The following is a 16,321-nucleotide window of genomic DNA, read 5'->3' on the forward strand; positions in this document are numbered from 1 at the left end:
CCTTCCAAGTAAGCAGAGTAACTGCATTCATGGTGAGCCAACGGCACTGTACTCCTGAGTTTACAGAAGGCAGAATTCATTCACTTGCTCCAAATGGTCTCCTGTTGGTTTGCTATGGCAGCAACCTTTCCCAGGAACGGGCGTGACATTCCCTTCCTGAATGTTACATCTCTGCTTGTACACTTAGAGCTTAGTCTCAGAAGGATTTTCCGCTCTTGCTTACCTGATCCTGCTTATCTGTTGAGCTCACCTTGAGAGCACGCAGAGCCTCGGCTTGAGAGGAAAAGTGGAGGAAATGCCAGTGTCAAATATGGGAGCTTGAGGATGCTAAGGCAGGAAGGTTGTCCAGGTGGACAAGGATATGGGCAGAAGGTGAAAGCTGAGTGAACCTCGCCTGCATTAAAATGTTGTCTGCTGCAGCTCCGAGCGCAGAGAACGGGGATCTGAAGATCCTGATCTAAAGCCGTGAACTCTATTTGACTCCAAGCCCAACATGAATCCTTCTTTTTGGTTTTGTTTTAAGTTGTTCAAAGACCTTACCCCCCAACCCCCTCAGTCTACTAATTCCTGGGAAATTGAGATGACTGGAGAAGTCATGTCAGGATAGCGATAACACTATCTACACTAGGCCAGATCCTGTTTTGGAAAAAGAAAAAGAGTTTGCAATATTCTTTTGTCTTCTCTTTCCTCTGTATTTTCCCTCCGCAGGATTCCAGCAGGTAGTTGTAGCTTCGTGAGATTTTGCCTGGGCATTTCAACAGGACTAAAAAGTAGAAGCTGCTTCTCCTTGAGGCTGGGTCTTTCTTTTGCAGAAGAGAAAGCGCAGGCCGGGGATTGCACCGACGTGCTCCGGGGAGCAGGCACCGTGCCCAGGTGAGAAGGAACTGGTTCCAGATTTAGAAGGGAAAGAGGTCTTTGGTCTCTCCACCAGTAGGGACCCAAACTCTGAAGGAGCCTAGCTGTGCGGAGGCCGCAGAGCCTCCTGACCTGCAAGGATCATAAGAGGACTGGGGTGGCTACTTCTGAAAGGATCTCTGCAGGCTCTGAGGACAAGGGATGGTGCAATGACATCCAAGATTGCATTTCCCATAATGCTGGAACCACGGGTCGGGGCAGCCAGGGCAGCCGATGTACAGAAAGTAGAGTAATATTTCCTACCCACTTCATTCTGTTGGCGAAAAGGCAGGCCTTCTACAATAGCGTGTTATACTGACTGTTTTACATAAAACACACGGGGTTCAATTGATAAATTTCCAATTTTTCAAAATAAACATGCTTACGAACTGATTTTAATTGAAGCCCTGTTATTATGGGAAGTAGAAAAAATATATAGAGGGACCCGTAAATGTCTGTTTCTCCCTTCATTACTTAATATAGTTTATATTTAATAATGTTAATTTATATTTCATAACGGAGCCACAAGGAAAGAAAATACATTTTTTAGTGCAGAATGTTATAGTTTTAAAATATAAAATTTCTTTTGAAAATCCTCTTGTCATCTGTTTTATATTTTTCTAATAGAGCCTTTTATGACAAGAACATGGCACATGGAAGGGTTTCTTTAAGTATTTTTGTTGAATGGCTGATCTAATTAATGAACGAACATTCCAGACACTCTCAAACTTAGTTGATTGGCATGTGCAGCGACACAACTGTGGAGAGTGATTTGGCAACATTTAAAACATCTTTAAATTATTCATAGCTTTTGACTCAGAAATCCCATTTCTAGGCATTTATGCTAAGGAAATAATTACAGACATATGCAACAATTAACAGAAATAATGCTCGGCTGAGTGGGGTTTTTAAAAATAACTCTAAAAGATTGTAAAGAATGTTAATGTCCCAAAATAATGCACTGGCCAAATAAGAATGGTCTATCATATAATGAAACGCTACGCAGCTGCTATAAGTTAGCTGTGTATAAATTATGTAATCTTTGTATATTCAGCTGTTCAGACATGGGAAGCATACTTTCCCTACTGAGCTATCCCGCTTGTTGTATGTGTTCGCATAATTTTAATTTTTTTCTTTTTACCTGTATCTTCTTAATTTTCTACAATGACCAGTCATTACTCTTAAATTAGGAAAAAAATTCTCAAAAAAATTATTTAAGACCATAAATTAAAAAAAATAGAGAATGTGAACATAGGTTGTTACATTTTTTTGTTCAATAAAAAGAAAAATATTTGAAAAGAGTAAGGATTATCACCTACCAAAGTTATTTATCTTGCTTGAAGTTTAGTAACAGACTTTAAGTAAAATATATTTTTTATTTTTCAGTTTTAACTAGACTATTTTTTAGAACAGTTTAGATGTGCAGAAAAATTAAGAAGGTAGTCCAGAGAGTGTCCACGTGTCCTCTACCATTTCTCCTATTATTGACATCCTACGCTAGTATGGCACATTTGTTACAATTAATGAACAAATATTGATACGTTATTTTTCTCAGAAATCCACAGTTTATTTAGATTTCCTTAGTTTTCACCCAACTTCCCTTTTCTGCTCTACAATCCCATCCAGGAAGTCACATTACATTTAGTTGTCACATCTCCTTGGGCTCCTCCTGGCTGTGTCAGTTTCTCAGGCTCTCCTTGTTTTGATGACCTTGACGGTGTCAGGAGGACTGGTCAGGTATTTTGTAGATGTCCTCCATTGGCATTTGTCTGATGTTTTTCTCATGGTTAGACTGGAGTTTCAATAATACATTTAAAAACATCTTTCTTCCAGCTGCTTCTTCAAAAAAAGACCTCATACCCCCAAATATAGCAAAATCTCAAGTCTACACCCTAGGCAATGTTTTGTGTCTTCTAATTCATTGACAAATATGCAAAATGACATAAATACTGCAGGCCACAGGCCTCTCCATTAGACATCTGACCCCTGGGTGCAAACAAACATCATGTAATGGAAGTCACATCAATGGAGGAGCCTGATCTCTGGCCTCTGTGCTGTAGGACGTTCTCCTTAGTTCCTTTCACAACTCTCCCACGTTTTGAGTTTTAATGAGGCTGTGAAACTCGTGGGTTAGGAGTGTATTGTTGTTTCCTGTTTCCGTTTCAATTAGCCTCCCAGCTTTCTGACTTGACAGGAGTTTCAAGTTTGAACGTAATGTAAACAACTGGAGACAAACACCTAATTATATTTGTCTTCCTTAATACTGTAATTTGTAAAAGAATGTACAACTTTTAAAATAAGCAATATTATCGTATTATGAAGAAGAAAACTTTTCATAAATCTTGTTGAAACATGCTCAGAGGTCCCAAGCATCTTGACATGATGACTTTTGTAAGCATGATGACTTTTGTAAGCACTCAGTTGGTGAACTCAGTTCAGGGATGTGTAGATCTGTAGGCTCACCCTTTACCAGAAAACAGCAGACTCCTTTTTCTGCTCCACGGGTGTCTTATGTCCTTTGGAAAACTCCAGATCTCTTAACAGAAATCCAAGAGAACCCTTTGATTAGGAGACCAAAAAAATGAATTTTTGCCATGTAAAACAAACATCGATGTTTTCTTTCCAGCATCTTTCACCACCTGCTAGGCTAAGCTCTGAGGCACGCTTGGACTTTTAGCAGCAGACCGGTGGGGAAGAATCCTGGAAGGGACAAAAATTAATAGAGCAAACTTCTACAGGAGGGTGTCAATAATAGAATTGATGTTAGAAGGGAAACAGGACGAGGCCACTTCAAAAGGTGGTTCGGGCTGGACTCAGCCTGCACTCTGGGGGATGTGATAGGATCCCATCTGAGGAAGGGACGTGATAAGAATTCCAGTGTGTATTAGGACCAAGGTCAAGCAGTCAAGGGTTGGAGGAGAAACTCTAAAATCAACATAAGAAGTTGGGAGCACATCAAAACACTAAAGCAGCAATCCCAGTGCTGGCCTGGAGCTGGACTGGTCATAAAATGACGGCGTGGTGAGCTCGCAGCAGGGCTCAGTGACCTGCAGAGCAGCGAGGTGCATTCGATTGCTGACTTTGTAAGCTTATTTTAACTATTTTTCCTTGTTTGTTATTTTCATGATATTTTGACTCACACATATTCATTTTGAATTATCATCTTGCAACCTTCTTCAATTTTTTTTCTGAGCTTGTGCATTTTCAAAGTTCTACTCTACCAACAAATCAGATAATTATTCACTTATAGTTTGTATTTTTTTCTTTTACATTTAATTGTTTAAGACATCTAAGGTTTAATTTTAATGTATGGTGCAAAGTGAGAATCTAGATATATTCCCCATCTTTAAGTACTTAATCATTTTCCCTGTCATCAACCACTGAAGAAAGACTTTAGTTCCCGGGCTGGAAATACCTGGCCTTACCTATCTTCGCCTCACCAACGCCTACACCTACTGTGGTGTCCTGTCCATAGTAGTTGCTCAGTTCAACGTCTCTTGAGTAAATGAATACTTCCTAAGCCTGTCCCTGTCCCCGGCACCCATGGGTCCCCTCCCCAAGCTGTTTCGTCACGTCTTACAGATAACATGTTTGCTTTAACAGGATTTCTTTTGGAGATGGATCTGCAGGTCGACGGTGTGTAATGATTCTGATTAATTAAGAAAGAACTGACTTTCTGAATAGCCGTCAGCTGCTAGGAACCACCTCCCATTAGGGTCTCAGCCAGGCTGCTTCCCCGTGGACACAGCTTCTCAAGCACAGATCTTCGAGCTCCTGTGGGTCCCGAGTATCCACCCTGCAGAGTGACTCCCGTGTGTCCCTGGCCAGCTTGCCTTGGTGGCTGAACGAACCGTTCATTCCCTCTAGCAACACTCGTCGATCACCTATGGTTGTTCTCTGTTCTGGAAATATAACGTTTTTCTACTTTATGCTTTAGAGACTCTTTGCATAGCGTTTATGAGTAAGATAACTTCCTCATTCACTCCCTGTGAGGTGGGCTCCCCACAGCTCAGTTTCCTCATCTGCAAAACCAGGGTCATACTGGCTCACATTTACTTATGTACTCTGTGCCAAGTGCCTTATATTTAGTCATTATTTACTGCTCATAACAACTCTATGCGGGAAGCACTATTTTTATCCTTTTTTTGACAGATGAGGAACTGGAGGCACACGGTGGTAATTGACGTGCCTGAGGCTAGACAGCTAACAATGGCAGAGCCTGGATGAAAACCCAGGCACTTCTGGCTCCGAAGTCCGAGCTCGTATCCACTGTGTCATGCTGTCTCAGGCAGGACAAGTAGTACCCACCTTAGAGAACTGATGTTAAGATCAAGGGAGATACTGCACGAAGACTACACCGTGAGCACTGCATAAACATGAGCTCTGGAACGGGGAAGTAGAGCTGCCTTGCTCCCGGATCTTACTTTCCGTAGCGGACACTGATGCTCAGTCACTTTGTACACAGTAGAGATAGGAGAGAAAGAAGGACTGGAGACTGGGACCACATAACAGGGTCCCCAGTCAGATCTGGAGGAGTAGGAAAGGCTTCCCAGGGGCCCCGGGGGCATTACTTGTACCTGCTATTATTTGAGGGGAAAAAAAAAGCCAAAATAAAAAATCTGTTTCTTTTCTCCCTGCACAAATGTCAGGGGTTATTTGCCCTCAACAGCCTCTGTCTATTTCGCTTCCTCTTTCTCCATGGTCTCCTGCCACTGCCCTGCCTGTCACCTTCTTTGGAATCCTCTGGGGGGACCGGCTGTATCCAAACACACAATCGTGTATGTCCATCTGTTCCACAAACATTGACGTATGGGGAAGCACCCGAAAGAGTTGAGTTGAGTTACATCCTTGTGATTTAAGGAGAGGGAGAGATGACTGAAGGGGAAAAGGATTAAATGTTTTGAGGAACATTTAGACTTTTCACATTTTAAAAAATGGTAATTTTTAGTTAGTTGTCTCTAGTATTAGCCTGAATGGGTCTCATCATGATTTTTCAAAAGCAGCCCATTGTTCCTAAAGTTATATGAATCCTGGGTAAATATATGTATGCACACCTGAAATGATAGCCTTTTGACTCACTCGTGTTTGCAGAATGTAACCCATTCCACTGAGACAGGCCTTATGGGCTCTTTAGCTTAAGCCCATAAAGACTTTGCTTTCACCAGAAAGGTGTTTTTTCTTGTTCTTCTATTTTCTCTTAAATAATTGCAGTGATATGGAGCTCACCACACCTCAAAGCAGCCATTCCGATTGTTGTGCAGCTGTAATTCTAAACATCTTGACTTGCATTGACCTAAAGTCTACCTGTAATTGTAATTTTCAATTATTGGTCCTTGTTCTGTCCTCCAGAGAGAAAAAAAAAAAAAAAAAGAAAGAAAACCATTCTTTTTTCTGTAAATTCAGACAATTTCATGGTTTCTCTTTGTTCTTTGGATGAAATAATAATGTCAGTTGTTGGGGGGTCTTATTTATATTCCAGTAGCAAGCTATGCAAAGTATGATAACTAAGCACTCATTTTTAGATTTTAATTTATTTTGTTTATTTTAAGGATGTTCTTGCCTAGAAACTTTTGAATAATCTTGAGGAAGTTGAGCATATGACATTACAAATTAGTTTTTAAAGCAGAGTTACACAATAGTAGCTAAGAATTAACAAAAACTACGCATAAGAAATGCATTCTTTTACTGTTGCTTTATAAATTGTGTTCACTTCAACTTAATCAATATAAAGATGATACCTTAGGAGATGAAAATAGTTTAACTAATAAGATCAAATATGACTTCATCAACGGAATTCAAAAGGAATCTCTTATAAACATAATGTTTCTAATGAACTTATAAATATGTAGCAAATGACATATCTTTTGGAGATAAAGATGTCTTATTTGCTTTCAAACTCATTTTATTAAGCAATAGAAATAACAATGGTAAATACATTTTCAAATAGCAGTTAGACTTTATCATAATTTTTGTATTACCTCTTTAGGTTAAGATACTTTTAAAATTATATGTAAAATTTAACCGCCTTTTATAAGAGGCTTGTTTTCATATTCCATAGAATATGTTTTCATATTAACAGTTCAAATTAGGAAAGCAAAACGAAAATTGCCATTAAGATAAAATCTTTCTCTCAGAAATATGAGGGAGAACACGCACACACTTTGTTGGATTCAGGACAATTCCGATTTTTAACACTTGGGCAGTAACCCTTGACCCCCCCTCCCCCGCCCAGCCAACCATTCTCCAAAGGGCTGTAATGTTACTTTTGTTTGGTCTTTGTTACTTTGTTTTCAGATTTTCCCGTTCCCCCAGGTGTGGAGCATGGGGTAATTGTTGACAGTATGTGATGTGGTCCCACATGTAATCCGTGGGAATTTTCATGCACGTGCTTAATGATACGTTTGAAGGTGTGCTATTGAATTCAAAGAACACAGTTAGCTCTCAGAAATATTAATTTGATTTAATATCCACCCCGCCTCCTCCACTTATGGTTGGTTTCTTACCTTGAGAAAATTTTAAGTGAATTTAATTCACTCATATTTTGAAAGTTTTTACATCCAGCTTTGTGAGGCAAATGTTTTGCAAATATATGCAAAGCAAAGCCATACTCATATTTGGCCTTTTCGGATATGATCTCATTTATTTGACTTTGTATGATGGATTTAATAAAGCAGAATATGCAATTTTTAAAATAAATGATTGTTTAAAAGCACTGTATTTAAGTGATCATTAATCAAAGGTGTAATTTTTATCTTTTAACCTTTGGAACATTAAAATAAAATGGCGTTTCTTCTCTGTTTTACAAAATAATATTATTGCAGCATCTGTTGAATATACAGTTTGTCTCTCAGAGACTTTTTGGCCTTGGGTCAAATTCTGCGTCTTCTTAAGTATCTGTATTGTTATTCTCCTTTTGTTTTGTTGTTTGAAAAGAAAATGAAGATCTTTGACATCATTTATTCTGGAAACAAGTACCCAAGTGTGTTTAACAAGAAAAATCAAGGATGTAACTTCTGCCCCACTGGTTTGAAAATCCAAAATCTCCTTTGCAAATAGAGTCATTCATTGGATACAACTGGATGAAAAAGTAGCAAGTTTTGTCTAAATCTTTAGCCTCAAACCTCCCCAGCTTCTCCCAGATTAACTCTGTTGTGCATGGATTAACCTCTCAGAACCTCGGTATTGTTTCTCTTCATTACATTTATCCCCATGTCTCCTATTGTCTTTGCTTTTCTTTAGAGGGAATAAACAGTAGAGATTTAAGCCATGATAAGCTTCTCCAGCTTGGAGTATCTATTTGAGCGTCATATTTGACACTTGTTTCCCCTTTCAATGTAAACATTCATTTTGAATCCAATAACCTTATCAATAGAAATTGTTAATGTGAAGTGCTGAGCAGGCTGTGTGAGCAAATGCCAGAGAAGTCTCATTAGCTGTACAAAACCTAAAGCCAGAGATGACAGTTTTGTAACTGAATTAATGGTCCATTGACCCATTTTGTTGTAAACAAATTGGAAAGAGTATTAGCAAAGAGAACCACATCCTTTTTAATATGATGAATTTAAAACAAGTACAGTATGTCCCCGGAGTCTGTCAACAGACAGTTACTCATGATACACTCTGTTCTTTCATTTTATACCAAATCTTTTAAACAGATTGGAATATTACATGCATTTAACATAAATTTGTTGGCAGGGCAGTGGATTAAAAGAGATGAAAATAATTTCATTCTGATCTCCAGTCATTGTTCAAAGACAGCTATTCCTGACCTTGTCCCAAAGGAAATTCGACATTGATTAGAAAGGCCATGAGCATAGGCCTCTGAACTAAATCCTGGGGAAGGTTGAGAGTTATGTTATTTTTCTTAGAAATGGCATGACAAAAAATCAATACTGCGAGCATTCTATGATGTCATGATTTGATTTACTAGCTGACCTGCTGCCAATCAATGACTGGTTAACATCCAAGAGAGCCTCGCTGGGCTCCTCGTAGGAGGCTTGCTCCTCCATTTATGTGTGAATTTCATCTTCACTAAGTTTAGAACCCCCCAAAGATTAGCCCCCCGTCATGATTAAGTGAATACTTACAACACAGGAATCTTGAGCTCATGGACTATCTATGGTTTTCCATTGTTTGGTAACTTTTTCTATTCCCCTCTTCTGCTAAGAGCGCAGGGCGCCCAGAGACTTTACATCGTCTCTGAACATGATTCTCAAATGCAAATCTATACTTAGTTGCAAAAGGGAGGGACTCAGGAGGCTTTCTGAGAAAGCAAGACAGCTCTTACTATGATTTGTATCAAGGGGCAAAATCAAAAGGAAGGAGATATGCCTATGTTCTTTTCCCCAACATGCAAAACAAATCTATCTACATGTGAATGTTGACTTTGCCATATTTATCAGAAAGAACATTCAGTGTTTGGGACTGAGGCTAGAACTGGCTAGGTAATTTGTGGGGCCCAGTGCCTTTTGTCCCAAGTTTATTAAAGATTTTAAGATGACAACAGCACAGCATTAAACCAAACTCAAGGCCAGTCTATGGGTGGGGCCTGCAGGACAGCCCAGATTGAGGGTTCATGACGCCAGTCCTGGTTGGGCACAATCTTAAAGTTATTCAATGGTATTTGCTTAGGTGACTGAGGAATGGCTGTCCTACCTCAAATCTCAGTGCCCCCTACTTAGCAGGCTCCCAAGGGAATTACAAGCATAAGGGATGATGGGAGAAAAATAAAACTCAATATACCATTCTACTATTGGTTGGGCTTGTGCACAATATCTGAGGAAGCACTTTGGTAAACAGGACTGGCAATATTGCCTCACCTAAAGCCACGATCTCCTCTTCACCACACAGAGCCCAAACCCAATTTTGGAATCTCACCATTCTCGGCAGGAGGAGATGGTGGAGGAGATGAAAGAATTCAAACACAAACAACACAACGTGAGGAAAGAGAGAGAAAGCAAGCTGGCGTTAAGCATGGGTGGGAGCCTTAGTTCATGGAGCCACTGTGGCCAAGAAGATGAAGAAGAAAAAAAAGACATTGCATTTATGGGGGCGAAGTCTGGATGCACAGCAACCTCACTCATGATGCAGTTGGTCACGGAGCATGACCAAGTGGATTTGCTAATCTTCTGTCTGGGTCTGGGTGGAGTAGAAGGGAGAAGAGGCTGGGAAAAGGGAATTGTCCCCCACTCTCCTGAATGCAGCAAGGAAAAAAATAGAGAGAAAAAAAAAACGTAATTTCTATTAACCATTTTTCCATTTAAAAGCTATTAAACTATTTTAACTCTATAAAATAACAGATGTTATATGAAGAAAATATAAAAATAAATAATTAGAAACAAAAGGCAATGATAAAAAAGAAAAACCAAACTGAATCTCCCATTGCCTCACAAGTCCAATGTAAGTGATGCTAACATTTGGGATATATCTATCTTACCTTTGTTCTGTGCATTTATAATAACACATGTAAGCTCATAAAAATCAGCATTATGCTAGATGTAGCCTGCTCCATTTGCTTAGCAGTATATCACCAATGTCTTTCCATGCCAACAAACATTTCTTTACAGCTTTATTTTAAAAGTGTTCTTTTAAAGTATTTCCTTAAATCCTTTTTTCTGAATATTTATGCTGCTTATTAACTTAAGCTATTATAAATGACTCGGCATGAATGTCCTTGTAAGTATAACTTTCCAACATTTCTGGTTATTTTCATAGATTGGATTCCTAAAAATAAAATCACTGCCTTGGAGAGGATGCATATTTTAAAGACTTTCCCTACACTGGTGAGCACCATGGCCATTTGCAGTCCCCCCAGCGGGGTGAGAGAACGCTGCTCTCACCAGTCCTGCCCATGGTCACCCTTTTTCAGTTTTAGCTGGTCTGTTAGGTGAAAATGTTATCTTTCATTTTAATTGCATTTTAAAAAATTCTTCTGCAATTCTTAAGAAGATGATATACACAAAGTCTAAATTCTTTTTCAATTTTTAAAATTAAGTTTATTATCTACATTTCAAAGAAAAATTTATCCCACTGAGTTTCTGAAATAACAAAATGTTTTTATTTCAATGAGTTCAGTCATGTCTGTCAATTAAAAAAAATTCTTTCAGAGTACATCAGACTTTGATTACAAAAAATGTATATTTTAGAAACTATAAAAGAATAAAAGCATGGTAGTAGGCTGAGTTGAAATTAGGAGTTTACTCTGGCATAAAATTTTAGCACGAAAGACTAGAAATTCAGCCAAGCATAATCAATGTCAAAAAACATATACTGAACACATATTCAAGTAAAATAGTCTAGGAGATACATAAAAAGTTAATCATATTAGTAACAGTTGAATATCTACAAACATTCAATTAAACCTAAAGATAACGAATTAGTGCGAATATACATCCTACAAATAAAAAGATGTAATGCACATTTATCTGTCATATCATTATTTACATTCAGGAAGAGAGCGATTCAATGGCCGTGCAGGAGAACCATCCGCGGCTTTTCTCATTGGTCTTATCCTTGTCATGACCCTGAGAAGGAATTCTTTCTCTTCCCTCTTGAAGTAGTATTGCATTACTAAATATCATTTTTTTTCAATTACTCTTCCAATTTTTAGAATCTTTTGCAAGATTGATGCATATTCCAAGTTAAGAACCCTCCTCGGTAGCACATGAGGTGCCGTGAGGAGGGGAAATCAGACAGCAGAGGCGTTGATTGTGACTCTGCGTCTTACTCACGGAGTGTCGCGAGATATCACTTTCAGCACACGCGACCTTTTGAACAAGATCCATTAATACTTTCTTTTTTCTCTGAGCACAAGCTTCTACAGTCTGGAGATGTGAAGGGTTTCTGATTTTCTGCTCTCATCCTTATGATCTGATGTTTCTATCCACAGAGGCATTGACAAGTGCACCGTAAATCTGAAACAGAAGAAATAGAGTAAGAAAGGATGTCCCTAAGTAAGCCCTGTGGATAAATATTCACGTAACATAAATTCTACTTCTGCAACAAAGGTCAGTTACCATCATTATATTTATTATTGAATGTGTGCGCTAGTCAATGAATGCTACTTTCAATAGCGTAGGTCTATGAAGAGAATTGGCTAATTAAGATCCAAATGGGAGGCATTTGGGGGGGGGGGGGTACTAAAATAAGATAAAAAAATATTTTAAGCAGTATGTCTTGGAAATGCACTTTGTAATGGGCTTCTGCGTGTGTGCACGTGGACATAAGAATATTTTACACATTATTTTGCATCGGTGGAAGCGGATTATGTCCAATGACTGAAATTAGCAGGTCATGCTGCTCTCAGCAGGATCCTTGGAGAGGCAGGAAGAATGCAGGTGTGAAAAGAGGACTCTGCTCAGTTTTGGCTTCCTTGTGACCGCAGGAGGATCTCGGATGGAATCGGGGAGATTCGTGCATTGAACAAAGACTGAAGTCATCTTGCAAAGGCTTTGCGATGTGAAGAGGGAGCACATGGACCCACTGTGCCGGGGAACACCTTGGCTGTGGGCTAGCCTGTCATTTCTTTCTTCAGTGTGATATTCAGACTAAATTAAAAACTGTGAAAATACGTTGCTTTCCTTTCCTTCAGCTCACAATTGCTCCCTCGAAAACATCTTCAAGGACCCGAGGGAGGGGAGACAACAATAATCAACGTCTACTTCTAGCGTGATTATCAGTAGTCCTTCTTCAAACCCTGGAACATTTTCCATTTCTCTTTGGAATGTTAATGCTTGTACTTGGCATGTCAAAAAGTGGTAGAAAGAACAGGTTGACCTAACCAGTCTCATTTTGCACAATAAAGAAATCTCGAAGGAGAATGCTTAATTTATTACTTTTATGAAAAACAAAGCTCTGAATTATAGATTGTAATTATTTTTATGTGCTTCCGTTCAGAAAGTTTTAAAGATATATTTGCTTTGTGCCTCTTTATCTAGAAAAAAAATTAAAGATAAAATTAAGGTTTTCTTAATTCAGTCATTAAATATAGAACTTTATGTTTTAGTTATACAGAGATAACTCTGTATTACTCTGTTACAGTACAGAGTTTAAAAAATTATACTATTTTTTGTACAAAGGGACATTCATAGCCAGCACATAAAGCTTTTGAATTGGAATCAGGAGGAATTTCAGCCCAGTTTTCATAATGTGAAGATGCTGGTCAGAAGATGGGTCTAAGGTAGGTCATAAAGGGTTGAAGTTTGGCTTATGGCCACTCACTTGGAAAAGCTTTCTCTGATAATAAACAGAAAGAAGTGGTTGCACAAAGTGGATCACACAGCTTGTGGCCATCAAAGATATATACTCAACCCCTGAAGTTTGAAACCAAGCCAAACACGCAATGAACGCATTTCTACACTACTAATGGCTAAGACAAAAATCAGTTACTTTGGAAGAAAAATATTGAGTCATTATAGGAAGTAAATATTAAACTTCCTCTACTCACCCTTAAAAATATTCATACCTCTATCATCTATCCATTTATCTAACATACCCAAGTGTATATGTGTATAGATAGCACATAGACATATATATCTCTATGTCATTTCTATATATGTATGCATAATATATCTATATATATAGAGAGAGAGACCTAAGAGATTTTCATTGTTTTTGTCAAGGATGAAATGACCATTGTACACATTGTTCCACCTCAGAAATCTGTCACTTTTGAATATCTCCAAGTAAGGCCTCTCTACAAGTAATCCTCTGTACAGGAAAAGGGAAAAGCTATGAATGGGTACATATAGATACACAGATAGAGATAGAGATATGTAAGTATAGAAAGATAGACATATACTTCTTTCTCTCATTTCATCCTGAAGCCTGAAGAAGGGAGGGAAATTATCACATCAGAAAGACAGATCTGGGAGTAGTATAGTCTTCCCCAAGAGACGTAAGAATGAGAAATGAAGTCACAGCTGGTTAATAGGTATATCACGTATTGTTTAAGGAAGATTCTGCCCCCACACAGAGGAATTGGCAAAGTCAAAAAGTGCACATTGTGCCCGTGGGGACACGGCAATATACTTGAGTTGCCGTGAGCGTGACCTCAGGAAGAGATAGTACCTGGGTGTGAACCCAGCTCCATCAACTGATCGACCTTCAGCAATTCCTCTAACCTGTCTATGCCTCAGTTTCCTTGTCTGTAAAATATGGAGTATTAAATGGTACATTTCGTGGGCTAAAGCAGTGCCTGCTACACAGTAAGCACTCAATAAATGTTAGCTGTTACTTATATTGGAGGGGAGAATCCTGGATAATATTTTGTGATGACACTGTTCCTTCCTGATTTTTAAATTAAACTGGGAAAACTTCCCTGAGAATGTTTAGTTTACATTTTTAAAAACTCTCCAAAATACTTTGTTCTCCCAGTTTTTATCATGATATCTAATTTTTTTTTATTTCTAGTGTAGATCACTTATTATTTGAGATAGTTTAGAATACATATCAATATTTGGAAAAATATTACATAAATTCTTTATTTAACCTAATTCTGACCTTCAGACTTATTTCTGTGGCAGGTGCTGGCTACAGGAGGGCCTCGGAATGTATGGAATCACACTTTCACCAATTCCAGTCTCTCTTTCTTACTAGTCACATGGATTTGGGCAGATAACTCCTACACCTCAATTTCCTCAATCAATCAATACAATAAGCAAAAAATATTATCTACCTCATAAAATTATTATGAGAATTTTTCTACTATTAGTGGAAAAGTATTTAACAGAGTGCCTAAAAAGGTGTTCAATAACTGTCAACAGCATTAGAAGATATTTATTCATTTTCCTTTCTCTCAACTCAGTATTAAGCTATTACATTGAAATTATTGACCCGTGAATTCATTAGCAACTTAAAATTGCATTTGTACCTTACAATTGGCATTCCTGAGGGAGAGGTACTTTAGTTGACTTTCTCTGTCTGTGTGCTGTATTTTCGTAGGACACCACATTCTGTTTATTTTTCATTGTATCTTTGCGTTGTCCCTCACCAAGGCAGAAAGGTCCGCTAGAGTGGAGTTTTCCTCTTCGTTTTTGCACTGAATCTTTAACTGTCTTTGATGCAGGCTCTCCAAGGTTCAGGGCTGTGTCTAAGGCTCTATAACTTCCCAGAGAGTCTATCTGGTACCCTGTAGGCTGCAGACGATTGCTAGATTTTATTTACTGACTGAATTAGATAATTAGGCTGTATATTCGAATGGCCCACACCAAATAATTTACTATCCCAGCTGTGCAGAGGTAATGTTCAATTCCCAAGAAACATACATTTTGAGTGTTTAGTTAACTGGAGTCATGGCGATGTATAATGACCCTTAGCAGGAAATCTTTGATTACTTAGACAACTCTTAGGAGATATATAACATTTTATAGATTGATTATTCCTATCTTCTATATTTTTGCTGTTTTTATATACAGATCATTAGGCTGAAACAGCTCTTGTCTCAGACCTATGTAAATCTTTCAGTGGGAAGCTCAGGCAGTGTGGTTTAAAATGTTACACTACTATATTTAATGGGATTACCTTCTAGGGTATGAAGTGAGAAATAAATTATTTGGAGAAATCTAATCAATGCTGCTATAAAAATTAATTGCAAAAGACCGGGCTCATTTAACTTCTGTTCTATAAAAATGGCCAATGAAGAAAAATATAGTTAGTGCCTGTGTAGGGTAAATCTGTCGATAATTATGAGGAAATATGTAATACAGAGTTTCAAAGAACTAAAGAAACTTGCTTGGGTTTACTTTTATGAAAACATATAAGTAGTAAAATCATTTTTCATAATGATAATCAAAGTTAATATTTTTGCTAGACATCTTTTGTACTTTCCCCCAACACTTTATTATGAAAATGTCCAGATAACAGCAAAGTTGAAGGCATTTTTAGGTGAACATCCATATACCCACCACCTGGATTCTAGCATTAAATTTAACTAGAGTTTCTTTATCACGTCTATCCATTTTTATATTCTTCTACCCATCAATTAATCATCATATGGTTTTGATGTATTTCAAAGTAAATTGCAGGCATCATTATATGTTTTTGATACATTTAAAATAAATTGCAGATAGCATAATTCCTCCTAAATACTTAAGCATGCATACCATGAATTAGAATTTAATATTTATTTATATTATTTTGTTGTAAGATTTACATAAAATGCAATGCAGAAATTATACGTGCACATCCTCTGAATTTTGGCCAATACTTACACCTGCGTAACTCAATGCCATATCAAGATACAGAACAGCACGATCGCCTCACAATGTTTCTTTAATTTTCTTCCCAGTCATTCCTCACCCACTTTCTCAGACACAAACATCTTGTTTTCTTCCACCAGTGATGATTTTTCTCCTCCTCTAGAATTCGATATCAGTACAGTATGTTTTCTTTTATGTAGCACATCTTTTACTCAGCCTAATGCCTTTTT

The 16,321-nt window shown here is 38.0% G+C and overlaps 1 long non-coding RNA gene across 2 annotated transcripts in view; it reads left to right on the top strand.

The window, feature by feature from the left end:
* Positions 1-677: 677 nt before the first annotated feature.
* LOC111768638 (uncharacterized) overlaps positions 678-16,321 on the top strand; it is a 32,321-nt gene continuing 16,677 nt past the window's right edge. The window contains exons 1-2 of one of the 2 annotated variants that reach the window (XR_011428087.1): positions 678-873; positions 11,783-11,900. This is a non-coding gene — a long non-coding RNA (uncharacterized lncRNA). The remainder of the gene's footprint in view (positions 874-11,782; positions 11,901-16,321) is intronic. The other variant, XR_011428088.1, reaches the window with a different exon arrangement.

Source organism: Equus caballus, chromosome 17 (genome assembly GCF_041296265.1).
Source record: "Equus caballus isolate H_3958 breed thoroughbred chromosome 17, TB-T2T, whole genome shotgun sequence".
Classification (NCBI taxonomy): domain Eukaryota; kingdom Metazoa; phylum Chordata; class Mammalia; order Perissodactyla; family Equidae; genus Equus; species Equus caballus.